The sequence below is a fragment of the Cavia porcellus genome, unplaced genomic scaffold, assembly GCF_034190915.1.
Source record: "Cavia porcellus strain 051 isolate PalLab524CR breed Dunkin Hartley unplaced genomic scaffold, mCavPor4.1 scaffold_29, whole genome shotgun sequence".
NCBI lineage: Eukaryota > Metazoa > Chordata > Mammalia > Rodentia > Caviidae > Cavia > Cavia porcellus.
Genome location: NW_026947512.1, coordinates 29781908 through 29794630, shown reverse-complemented (window position 1 = coordinate 29794630; position 12723 = coordinate 29781908). Strand labels below are relative to the sequence as shown.

Sequence of the window (12723 nt, the reverse complement as noted above, 5' to 3'; positions counted from 1 at the left end):
TTTTATCAGACTTTTCTTAGTTTTTACTATTCTGGGTTAATTTTCCTCAGTATCTGATGTCCTCCAGGTATAATTTCAAGTGTTTTGATTTTTATTGTTTTGTAATTTTAGGAAATATTTTCATGAGTTAAATTTCTAAATAAGACTCTTGTTCTGTTCTGTTTTATTTTTACCTTTTGGGTTATGCATCTGTCTTTTACTAGTAACCATCATTTTATTTATAATTTTTAAAAAAATTATGTTCATTTCATTTTACTTTTGTTTCTACATGTATCCCTCTCTGTACTTACACTGTGTCCATTTTTTCCCCTATAATCCCTAACAATATCACTTTTACTTGTCTCTTAGGCATGTTTCATCTCTTAGTTTTTCTCCTATCTAGACTTTGAGATCTTTCATCTATATTGTGATATTGTGTAACAGAGGTAATTGTTCTCCTCAGTTTTAAAATTTAGTGATAAAAGTTTGGATGACAATTTTTTTTAAAGAGAAAAAACAAAATCACAATTATACAGAATTTCAAAATAATAGTTTAACAGTGATATTGTATATTCTTATCATAACAGTATGAAAAATTGATAAAACAATATAAGCAAAAACTTTTTTCAATGAAAAATTAATAGAAATTAATAGTATAATTATCTTAGCTCTCTTGTGTTTGTATTCATTTTTTCCTCTTCCATTTTCTCCTTTCCCCTGTCCCAGTTGTGCTTTCCTTTTGAACAGTCTCTTACCACTTCACATATCTATTATACATTTTGGATCTTATTTACTTTCAGTTTGTTACACTAGGGAAACAATATGATTTTACACAAGTGAGACTGATCTATTTCACTTATGAGTATGGTCTCAAATTGTATCCATTTGCCTATAAAAGCCTTCATTTGTGCTTCTTTATAGCTGAGTAGTACTCAGTTGTGTAAAAATGCCACATTTTTAAAATTGATTCCTTAGTTGATGGGCATTTGGGTTATTTACAAGATGTAGCTATTATAAATTGTGCTGCTATAAACATGGGCGCACACATTTTGCTGTGGTGCAATGTTTTTTAATTCTTCTTGGAAAATACCAAGAAAGGGAATAGCTGGGTTGAATGGGACCTATGCTTCTAGTTTTTGAGGAATCTGCATATTGGTTAGCACAGTGGTTGCACTGTCTACACTCCCATCAATAGTAGAGAAGGTTTCCTTTTCCCCCATAGTCCTTCTAGCATTTGTTATTGGTTGGTTGCTTGATGATAGTCATTCTTTCGGTGGTGAGATGAAATCTCCGTGTTGTTTTAATTTGCATTTCTCAAAAAACCAGTACTGTTGAACATTTTTAATATGTTTATTTATTTGCTGTTTGTGTGTTTTCATCTGAGAAGTGTGTATTCATCTTGGATTCCCATTTTTGTGAGAGATCTGAATTTTTTGACTTAGTATGTGCTCAATAGTAATCCTTTGTTTGAGGAACAGTGGGGTTACATTTTTTCCCCCACATTGCGGCTTGTCTCTTCACTCTGTTGGTAATTTTTTTTTGATGTACAAAAACTTTTTTAATGAGATGAGATCCCAGTTGTTGATTCTTTGAAGTACTTTCTATGCAGTTTGAGTTTTGTTCATGAACTCTGCCTACATGTATGTCTTCACGATTTTTACCTATTTTCTTTTCCAGTGGATAAGTGTTTCTGTTTTAATATTTGGATCTTTGATCCATTTTGACTTCAGTGCATGGTGATGGACATGGGTCTAGTTATAGTCTAGAAAGCCAGTTTTTGAACATCATTTATTAAAGAGGCTGTCTTTCTTCCAGTGAACATGTTTGGCCACTTTGTCAATGATAAGATAGCAGATTGTGGGATAGTTGTGTTTTCATCTTCTAATCTGTTCCAGTGATCCTTAGGTCAGTATTTTTTTTTTTTTGACAGTACTATGTTGATTTTATCACAGTAGCTTTGTAGTATAATATCAAGTCAGTAATTGTGCTACTCGCTGCCTTGCCTTTGTTGCCTAGGATTGCCTTTGTTATTCTAAGTCTCTTTTGTTTCCAAATGAATTTTAGGAATGTTTGTTTCTATATCTATGAGGTATACTAATGATGTTTTTTATCAAGATTACATTAAATCTGTATAACAGTTTGGGGAGTATGGCCATTTTCACTATGTTGCTTCTTCCTTTCCATGAGCAACGGATATCTTTCCATTCTCTGATATCCTCTTTGATCTTTTTCAGAGTACTTTAATTTTCAATATGTAGGTCTTTTACTTCCTTTGTTAGATGCATTCCTAAGTATTTCATTTTTTCAGAAGCTATTGTGAAGGGTATTGATTTCCTAATTTTTCTTTCAGCAAGTTTATTGTTTATGTACAGGAATGCTACTGATGTTTGAGTGCTGACTTTGCATCCAGCTATGCTACTGAATTTAGTTTTTACATCTAGAGGCCTGGAGTTTTCGGGGCCTTCTTTGTAGAATATCATGTCCTCTATGAGTAATGATTATTTAACTTCTCCCTTTCCTGTACTTATTCCTTTTATTTTTCTTGTCTAATTGTTCTGGCTAATGTTTCAGAACTATATTGAATAGGATATCTAACTTGAATATCTCTGATTCTGTTTTATTTATTCTATTTCTTTCCTATATTGCTCATTCAAGGTTTCCATCATTTTGCAGTCTTACTGTATTTTTTATCCATGTTTACTCTAGATGTGTTAAGCAAGTCCTTAATTATAGTGTCATTTTTTTAACCTGAGAGATTATTTCTGATTCGATTTCTTCTACGGCCTCAAGAATTTCTTTACTTTAGTTGCCATCATTTCAGAAATTTCAGGTATCTATCTTCCAATTTCTTTTATGTTGATGTCTCCTGGACTTGTTTTGGGTGGGCTGGAGGTCTGAGATTGCATTTTGCTTCTGCATCTTATTTTATGTTTAAAAAAATGTTTTAGTTGTTTTCTGTGGTGATCCTTGTGAGTTTTGTAGTAGCTAGCTACATGACTAGTATTGAGGCTTCTCTGGGAAAAGTCTGTTCTTTGGGGGTGTCTTCTGTGTTTATGAGGTTCTTGGTTTGTGTCAGTCCCCAGGGTCCTATCTTCCCAGTTAAGAGTGAGATGTATGTATCTGTTTGGCTCAGTTTCCAGTCCTTTGGCATAGGACTGTTGTGAGGTTATTAACCCAGAGCTTCCCTGTATTGTTACAGAAGGATGAACACCTGATGGCAACAGATATGACATCCTAAGCCTGGGGAAACAACTCAATATCACAGCACCTACCTGGCAAGCATGAGGTCATGAGTTTGATTGCTAGTACCAAAATCAAAAACAAACAAAACAGATATGATAGCCTAGCCAAGGTAGTATAATTAATAACAATAGCACCAAGCACAGCTTAGAAATTGACAAACTGTGGTAATTATTGATTTTGTACTGTAGATCATAGGAGCAGAGTCTATAGTTATATGACTGAACCAATCACAAATTAGGAGTTTGTATGCAAAGTATTTCCCCTTGGTAGGGTGGTTTTCCCCTATGGTAGAGAAACTTCGGGAAGATAGTGTATAAAACAAGATAACTAGAAAGGAAGTACAAGCAAGACTGGAGGACAAAGGATGATCCCACAAGATTTGGGAAACTAGAAAAAGAAGATGGAAGGGATGAAGGAGTAGTTAAAGGACTGTGAACTTGGTCTCTGAGTTTGGGGGATGGAATTAGTTTCCTGTGCCCAGCATTCTCCCCAGCCATTTAAAAAGAGGAAAAAAAAGGAACAAGAAAAAACATTTTTTAAAAAGGGAAAGGAAAAGCAAGATAAAAACAAAAATAAAACAAGCTAAAATTAAATTAAAAGGCGGAGGGAATGACCCCACCCACCTGCTTCTATCCTGTGTGTCTTTGTCCCTAAGCACAGTGACAATGCTGTCTCACCTAACTTAGCACCTATTGGCTCTCATTTGGCACTTTTCATCATAGTATCTAACCTGTCCATTGCATTGTGAATTAATTAATTCATTAATCAGGGTCCTACTCTGTGACTGTGACTTGGTCCCACTGATGTGAGAGACGGGACAAGTCACCTGGATTCCTCCAGTGGGGCCAGTTGCTGAGCCTGGATTTTTCCTGGCTATTTGCTGGGTCCTGTGGTGTGGGGGAGGGGCTAAATGATAATTTTTATCTGACTTTTAGCCAAAAGCTACTAGTGAAGGTTCTTTTTCTATTTCTTATAATACCTTCTAATAGATTTTTGCTTTCTTTTTAGTTTCTCATCTCTGAAAAAAGTAAACATTTCTGCACTAGGTTTTGTAAGATGAGTAAATTGGGGAAGAACCAAGACCTTGTTCTAGACTAGATGGAATTTTTTTTTCTGGATATTTATATAAATTTTGTTTTTCTCAAGTCAAAGTAAATGGGCAGTTGTGAACTTTTCCCTACTACTGAAAGTTTATTTTCCCTCTGGCAGCTACTTCTTGTTGGCAATAGAGCTTATATAATGGATCCTATTATCCCTGCTTCTCAGAGCCATAACCAATTTAGGTAAACTCTTGGTGGTGACCATGTACCCTGCTCTTCCTTTGTAAAGAAGGAACTTAAATTATATTCATGTTCTTTAGTTTCAAGCTGTGGACTGTGATGGCTATTTCGGAGCTCTGTCCCTGTTCCCCATTTCAATTCTTCAAACATGAAACTTGATAGCTACTTCTTTTGGCAGCTCTTCCATACCTATTTGAAGTTTAGGGTTTCATCTCAATTTTGGTTTCACTGAAAGTCAACTTAGTGCTTTTGTTCCTTTTTTTAAAAACTTGTTTTGAATAGCTTCTCAAAATAGTTCTCAGACCTTGTACATGGTAATTACTTGGAGGGCTTATTAAAAATTCAGATTCCCAGGGTCATCTTTTTCAATGCCCCCTAAACTAGTGCCTCTTAAGCTGTCTTCCCAGATTCAGCATTTGAAATCATCCTTTACAGCCGCAGAAGATGCCAACTATCATTTCAATGAATAAAACCTGTACAGTTTTAAAAATTTCTCCATCAGTTGTTTCTCAAAAATTTGCCCTTTTAATATAGTGTTTCATAATTTCTGCCTTAATGTCTTGTCTCCATTTTGTTTACTATTGTTGTACTTAGGGGTTGTGCAGAGAACAATTAGAATTAGAACATGTAGTTTATAATATTATTTTTATAATTGTCACTGGGAGTTAACATAGGAAAGTGCAGGAAATCTATCTGCAAAACCAAAGACCCATAGAATATTTAGTCAAGGGCCTAAACCCCACAGCAATGTCCCACATCAGTCCAGATAAAAACCAAGAGCTCAAGATAGTGCCTTCCATGAGTCCAACCTGGAGGTCCAGAGCCCACAAGAAGGACTCACGCCAGTTTCTTTTACAGATCTGTGCCGGGAAGACCCAAGGGTCAGCGGTGGAAGCCAGAAAGTCCATGCCAGCAGGGTGAAGGAGTTGTGCTGCTGGGATGAGGGTTCTTGGCTGGAGACGAGAAGTCACACTCACAACAAAGACCAGGGCTATGCTGAAAGGCACCACAGCCATCCTCAGCGACACAAAAGCCCCGAGCTCCTCCGAACGACAAGCACAGTCGGGTATATGCCAGGAAGCAGCGTGACAAGTTCATCCTGGAGACCAAGCAGCACAGGTCTTCCCCTCTGGAGCCAGGAAGCAATGTTCGATGTGAGGACTAGAGCATCTCCAGGAGAACCAATGGTTCAAACAGCAACTCGTGGGAGAACCCACAATGCCTCAATCCAACAACGCATTAAAGCTTCAGTACCCTCAACACCTCCCTTCTCCACCTATTTATCCTGGCAACTTTCCTCAGGTGGAGCATCTGGTGTAATCCAGCTGGCGTTAAGTTGACCCCTAGTTCTTAATCCATACAACTATGGTACAGAACTAAAGTTCTACATGTGATACTTTTTCTTTTCTAAATCTGTAAAAGTCTACAAGAGTCTTAATTCACTTTGGGGGTATTGGTCTACATACCATGCACAATTTTTATTCTATCCACTGCCTGAAACTCTGAAAGCTTTTACATCTTTCTGGTCTGTCTAAATCCCAAGTAAGTGATGACTTCAAATATAAATATTGGCAGCAGTTGGAAATGTATAATATATCCAAGTCTCTTGAGTCCCTTTGAAAGGACTTGTAAGATTTACTTGATACATAGAGCTGGTTTTTATTCACCTCTGGTAATCAGCTAGTGGCCAGCTTACTGGAGCTGTGAAAATGGAGATACTTTATTAAGAGTGGATATGACAGTAAAGATTGGGAATTTTAAAAGGAAAGAGGGTGGCATTTTGTATTTCAGGTGTTTTGATTTTTGTCACATTTGGTTTCCTCTGAGCTGATCCCTTTCATGCTGTGAAAGGTTGACTTCAAAACGGCAACTAATTAAAGGTAGAAAATTTAGTGTCTTTTGAACATGAGTACTTCTTTAGAGATCAGAGAGGTAGATGTCCTAGATTTATTTTAAAGTGATTTACTTTTAACTCTTAGGCCAAATTGAGCATCATAGTGAGTTATTACTAAACAGGATTCATGAATATTTTTCTATAAAGGTATATCTTAATTTTCTTTCTGGACATAACAATAGAATCAGTGTATGTTTCTCTTCTCTCAGAGTACATTTTCCAGAGATGGGAATATGATCTGAATATTAACTCAGAACACTGAAAAGTCTTTCAAAGAGTACTGTATTAAAACGTAGATTAAAATCTTAGATACCAGATCGTAACACCAAGATTGTAACATATTTAAAAGCATTTAATTTTAAAGTATTCCTCCAAATTATGTCAGGCTTTAATCTTTTTTGACATTCTATCTTGGCTGTCATTACATATAACCAATGCATAGCAGAGTTTCTGACTTAGTGAAAAGGTTTACGAGTGGGGAAAGGTCTAAATATCCACATATGAAACAATCTCCCTAAAACAGCTGTTGAAGTGACATTTATAGAAGGTATATGCTTCTGTCCATTGCTAACAATTCTTGAAACTAGCAGTTCAACATTTATGTACCTTTGGATTAACAAAGAATTGTATATGGAGGGATTTAAGGCAACCATGCCTTGGGCCAAGAAAAGTGTTTGTTAATAGCAATAAAGAATTTGTTCTGTTAATATTAATGAAGATCAGCATCCAAAGAATAATTCTGATAGAAATTAAGCTGTTAGGTACAAGTCATAAAAGGTAGATAAGAGAAATACTGGCATTTAAAATACCAGTTATGTTGCAGGTACAGTACAGATTACAGGCTTTTCATATTTTATTTCATTAGTACAAGCTTTTGTTACCGTATACATTGCAGTAAAGTACAAAGTTCAGATTGAGAGGAATTAAATTGCTGAATTTCTCTTAGGTTGTAAGTAGTTGAGTTAAAAGTTGAATCTTGGTAAAATATATAAGAAATACTAAGCTCTATTCACCCCACCTTTCTGCTTCCTCAAAGGGATTATTTTTGACAAGTTTGAAAATATATCAAAATGAATAGTCTGCTTATTGGTTGTTGCTGTTTCTTCGGCATGAATCATAATCTGCATAGTCATTGCATATACATTTGCAAGAAATAGTTTGGCAGCAGTCTTACTATGAGGGGTAGTGTAGTAGCAGAAAGATTCTGGTTCTTTTTAGAAATACCTGGAAAATGTGCTCTTGAGTAACTTATTTTCTGAACCTCATTTTGCAATGTTGTAATATGGTGATGTTAGTAGTAGAAACCTGTTAATATTATAGAATGAATTAGAAGTAATGTGTGTTTATAGAATGAATTATAGAATTGGGCTCAGAATAGTGCATTGGCATATAGTAGAAGCTCAAAATGGGAGCAGGTGTTACTTATGACATGCATAGTTCATGTGTTAGACACTGCTATGCTCTTGTGAACAGTGATTATTGAGCTTCTGACAGTTCATGTTGACTTCTGTCATCATGCTGCAAATATTCTTAGATAAGGATACCAATTAGAAGTAGTAAATACCAATTGAAATATACTTTACCTGTATAGCAAAATCAGCCAAAATTCAAAATTTAGTTGTCTGTATATGTATATATATTCTGTAAGCTTTCAGAGAGCTTTATAATCTAGCTTAATTCTCACTTTTACAGAGTTCAATTTCATTACAACTGACCATTTCAGATATTTACAAAATTGATATTGATATAAAAATATGTATCTAGTAGCCAAATTTATCTGATCAACCTAAATCATCAAGACTGGTACATTTACTTATTTTTGTTTTTTAATTTTATTTAAAATATATTTTTGAAATATTGTAAGAAAAATTTCAGCTAATATTTCTCCCATGTCTTTGGAAATACATCAAAATAGGGCATTTTATTACACAACATTATATCTAACACATTTAACAAAACCACAAATAGTTCCTTGGTATTGTCTAATATGCAGTCCATAATAAAAAAAATAACTAGAGAATTGTTGCCTTAACATAGCTTACTAATATCACAACAGTTCCACAACCACACTTAGTTAAGTCCCTTACCATTTTTACGTTTGAATCTAGAGCAGACTCCTGTGGCCCCTTCTTTTCATGTCTTTGCTTTGCACAGAAACTGGGTCACATTCTGCAGAATGTACCACATTTTGGATTTGTCTCTGCTTTCTTCTGACATTTAACTCATTTACTCTTTTTTTAACAAATAGACATTAGCTCTAGAGTAGAGGCTTGATTATATTTAGTTTCTCTTTCTTTGCTAAGAGTATTCAAAGATGATACTAGGTATTTTCTAAAGAGGCCATGCTATCCGGTTGTCCTAGTTTTCGTATTTCTGCAGTTGAGTTGTCATCCTCCCATTAATGGTAATTGATAATGTTTCATTAGGGAATACAAAGAGGTGCACTTGTAATTCTATCGTTCTTTAAAAATACTGCTTCATAGAGGTGTATTCCAAAGTGTTCACCTGGATGGGCTTTGGAAACCATCACCAAAATCGAGTTTGTCCATTTCCCTATGTTCCTCACTAGGCTTCTATGCCTTCAACCCAGGAAATAGGGGTTTGCTTTCTGTCAGTTTGTACCTTTTCTGTTATCATTTCCTCTAATACTCATCCTCATAAGGTGAAACAGCAGTTCTATATAAAAAGACTTCAGAAAAATTATTCAACATGATTCTAAAATTTAAAAGATTTACTTTGTCATCTGAGAAAAAGACATTGAATTTTTATGTAACTTGTGATTATTGCAACAAGTGAGAATGAAATTGTTTTATAGCTATACTTCTTGAGCATTAGTGTTTCCTCATACAAGTTAGTTGACTGGTGTCTTAGTTATTTTTTACTCCTCTCTGAGTCAAAATACCTGATGCCCAAAGTTGGGAAAGGAAAGGTTTATTTCTTATAGTTTTTCGAGGTTTCAGTCCATACTCAGTTGGCTCCAAGGCAGGGTGGCATGGCAGGGCTGCAGTTCATGGCGGCTGCAAATAGCAAGGCAGAAGCTGCCAAGAGAGAAAGACACACCTTCCTACAATTACATTGTAAGCTGGTTTCACCCCTATGTGGGTGTAGCACTGACACCATCAATCCAAGCTCTAGACAATGAACCAATGACAAATGCATAATGCAAATGCATGAGGCCTGGGGGTCACCAACATAAACCATGACATTCCACCCGTCACCCCCAGGACTCATGTACATCCTTTATACAAAAGACAGTCCATCTCCAAGAGTTGCCAAAGTCCTAACAGCTTCAGCATTGATGAAAAGTCCAAGTCCCAAGTCTCCTCCAAGACCTATGGCAAACTCTTAACTGTAACCCCCTGTCCAGATGAAATGAAACAAGGTTAAACATTTCTGAAATGTAAAGGCACAAGATAAATAGTATCATTCCAAAAGTTACAAACAGGGGAATTCAAAGCAAGTCCAACATCCAGCAGAGCGAACATTAAGAATAGAGTTCCATGCTCAGCATTTGAAGCAATCTGGTTGCAACCTCCAAAAGGCTTGGGTAGTTCCACCCCCATGGCACTTCCAGGGATTTTAGCTCCCCCAGCTTCTGTCTTAAACCCTCTCTGCTTGCTTTTTGCAGCTTTCCTTAGATGATCCACATTCCTAGCTTTTCCAAAATTCTGGGGTCTCCACTACACCTTTGGCTTCACCCCTACATCTTTACAAATTGCCCTCTTAGGGGCACATTGCTTGGCCTCCCAGGCCCTTTGCAACCAAAGTAGAAGCCGACTTACTCTCAGAATTTGTGCATTTTCCTTGCACCTAAAATCAGCACCATGTGAATGCTGCCAAAGTTTGTTGCCAGCTGGAGCAGTAGCCAGGCTTTTCTGTCTCTTGGCTGTAGGGGTCAATTGCCTGGATCGCTGGGCTCTGTGAACCTGATTGTGAAGAAAGGCTTCTCTATGTTGCTGCCATTCTGGAACCTCATGTGGCCTCTGTCGCCATTCTGGAGCATGGTGCTCTGCAGGTTTCTTCTCTGAGGAAATTCTTTCACTTTTGCAGTTTTGAGGCTGCAAAGGGTAGAGACTCACTGCTTCCTGGGATGCCCCGTGGCCATTGTTTTTATCTCTCTGTTTCTTCTCAGCAACCAAAGTCTCAACTCTGTCTTTATAATCCACAGCTTTACTGGAGTTTTCCTTTTGGCCAAACTCACAGTGTTGAAAATTGTCCCGCTAGGCTCCTTGCTCTTGATTTGCAACATAAAGCTGGCTAAAAGCCCCCAACAATAGCCATGCCACAGCATCAACTTTTGACTGCCTTGTAATTTCCTTTGTGAGATTAATCAGTCAATTGCCCTTAGTTTCAGTCTCAGGTAAAGTCTCTGGGTATGAGCAAAATGCAGACAAACTTTCTGCCAAGCCATAACATACATTGTGTGGTGCGGAGAGTCCATCAACCAATGCAGCCCTTCCCAGCAGAAACCTCACAAGCCTGGTCTTTAACATCAGGCTTTCTATCAGCTTTCTGGTCTCCTGAGCTCTGACCAGAATCTTCTCTACACAACAGCCTAAGCCACTCCACTTCTATGCATCCAGGCCACATGTCCAAACTTTTTCCAAACTCTGCCCACAAGCCATTTCCAAAGCCTCTTGAAAAACATGGTCAGAAACAGTCACAGCAAACGACCCTCCTCCTGTTACCAAATTCTGTCTTAGTTACTACCAAAGTTGGGAAAGGAAAGGTTTATTTCTTACAGATTTTGGAGGTTTCAGTCCATACTCAGTTGGCTCCAAGGCATGGTGGCATGGCAGGGCTGCAGTTCATGGCAGCTGCAAACAGTAAGGTGGAAAGTGGCAAGTGTGAATGACACACCTTCTTCCTGCCATTACATTAGTTCCACCCCTATGTGGGTGTAGCACTGACACCATCAATCCAAGCTTTAGACAGTGAACCAATGACAAAGGCATAATGCAAATGCATGAGGCCTGGGGGCCGCTGACATAAATTATGACTACTGGTGTTTCTCCTTCCCCTCACAACTTTTATAGATGTCTAGGAGCTAGAAGTAATAACAGGATATGGATTTATTCATTTTCCCTTATTATGTTAATCATAGTCTTGGCTGTCTATGTTCTAATAAAACATATAAGATAATTGCTGGCATCTGCACAAAACATTTTTCTTCTTTATTGAAACCATAAGCAGGGGTAAAATGTTTGTTCCCATTCAGGTCTTAGATTGCAGTACACCTTAGGCTAACTATAATATAGTACAGGGAACACACTATGTGGTCATTCTCCTTCATTTTGCCAACATATCAATTGTAGAGCAAAGATACCTAGTACAGTTGAACCAGTGAATTTTAGTTAAGCCTCTTCAATTTTTTCTCCAACAATAAAAAAAAAAAGCTTTCTAAGCAGAAGAACTGCTCCTGTAGCTTGGATGACACCTTAGAAATGCAGAAATTTGGTAAGGGGCAAATGAAATGCTGCAGCTACTGGGAAAGATAACCTGGTAATAAGGTAGGAAATGAGAGATTTCAAAATGAGAATGGCTTCAATATGATGACAGCTTGTTTTTTTTTTAAGTTTGTTCTTTTTTATACAAACCATAGAAACTAGCAAAAATAAATAACACTCCTGGGTACACCACCAAATTGATAGGGATACCCCCCCAAGGCACATAATATTCCTTTGGTCAAACTACCAGCAGCAGTCAGACCTGCACAAGATGAAAAAATTTGCTGGGCATGGTGGTGCACACTTGTAATCCCAACACACAGGAAGCCAAGACAGGAGGATTGCTGTGAGTTTGAGGCCAGCCTGGGATAAAAAATGAGTTCATGATTAGTCTGAACTGCATAATGAGATGCTGTCTCAAAAAAAAATAGCTTTGTGGCAGAGTCACAAAAACATTAAAAGATAAAAGTGCCAAAAATGCTGTTCCTATACCTTTTCTGATTACATAGTGACTCTGGTAAGGATTGTTTTGTCTTAAAATCTTTCATCTGATAATATAACCAACTTTATTAATGTTTAATGTATCCATGGCAGAGATGAGCCAATGCAGCTGGTTGTAATCATTAATGTAGATGGCCTCAATTTATTAATATAAAGAAACACAGGGAGAGTGGATCAAGAAACAAGATCCATCAATAGCTGTATACAAGAAACATATTTAACTTGAAAGGGAATTCATAGACTGAAAGTCAAAGGAGAGAAAACATTTGTTCCATGAGACAGGAAACCAGAAAAAAAGCAAGGGTAACTTGCTCAGTCAACTTCAGAATGGATAAGAAAGTTATTGTATTTTCATACAATGGAAAGCTATTCAATTATA

The 12723-nt window shown here is 36.9% G+C and overlaps 1 long non-coding RNA gene across 1 annotated transcript in view; it reads left to right on the top strand.

Annotated features, from left to right (window-relative positions):
• LOC134473959 (uncharacterized) overlaps positions 1-9080 on the top strand; it is a 152229-nt gene extending 143149 nt beyond the window's left edge. The window contains exon 5 of the long non-coding RNA XR_010044465.1: positions 5361-9080. This is a non-coding gene — a long non-coding RNA (uncharacterized LOC134473959). The remainder of the gene's footprint in view (positions 1-5360) is intronic.
• The last annotated feature ends 3643 nt before the right edge of the window (positions 9081-12723 follow it).